Source organism: Lipotes vexillifer, unplaced genomic scaffold, assembly GCF_000442215.2.
Source record: "Lipotes vexillifer unplaced genomic scaffold, Lipotes_vexillifer_v1.1 scaffold4, whole genome shotgun sequence".
In the NCBI taxonomy this organism is placed as follows: domain Eukaryota; kingdom Metazoa; phylum Chordata; class Mammalia; order Artiodactyla; family Lipotidae; genus Lipotes; species Lipotes vexillifer.
In genome coordinates this window covers 4,976,023-4,976,962 of record NW_006785876.1, presented here as the reverse complement: position 1 = coordinate 4,976,962, position 940 = coordinate 4,976,023, and positions in this window count along the sequence as shown.

Sequence of the window (940 nt, the reverse complement as noted above, 5' to 3'; positions counted from 1 at the left end):
GTGAGAGGAAACCACTCCTTCCGGTCCCAGGACTCCAGGAAGGCGGGTCAGAGAGAATTAGTACCCCCTTCCGGTGTCAAGACCCCCAGGAGAGGAGAACCCTTCTTTCCGGTCCTAGGACCCTAGGGAGGAGGGACAGAGAGACTGGGCCTCCCCCTCCGGTGTTAGGACCCCAGGGAGGAAGAGTGGGGAAAGGGGATCCCACCTGCATCCCTTTGGGAAGAGCAGAGTAAAATGCCCCGGTCCCCTTCCTGCTGCAACAGGAGAAGGGAGACTGCATCCTGGGATGAGGAGTTAGAGTTTTCTGAACTTGTTTCACGGGGAGGAGGGGAGTACCCGGGAAAAGAGCAATATGTTCCGTCACACACACACACACACACCCTCACACACACCCTCACACACACATACACACACCCTCACACACACACACACACACACACACACACACACACACCCTCCCTCCACCTTCCTGCTCCATCTGTCCCTAAGGCAAACAATAACTGAAAGTTTGTCCCTCTTAGAAAAGGAGGACCCAGGGGAAGAGCCTCATCAAGTGGTTATAAAACTTTAGCATGTATGAGAACCACCTGGATTGCTGCTCCACCCCTAAAATTTCTGATTCAGTAGGTCAAAGGTGGCCCTGATAGTCTGCGTTTCTTATAAGTTCCCAGGTGATATGAATGCTGCTGGTCCTGGGACCACACTTTGATAACCGTTAGCCTAGACCATTATCTTGTACCACTTTTTGAAACCATCCTAATTCTTCATTTCCAGCAAAATGATAAAAAGGAAGGTCTTTACTGATGGGAAAAGATCTCCTTTATACTCCATGAGGTGGCGATTATGGGTGAAGACCTGTAAGAGCCTGGGAGTCAAAGGGCCTTGAAGGGATGGAATGATGACAGGAAGGGGAAAAGAAAAATAAAATGGTCAGGGAGGA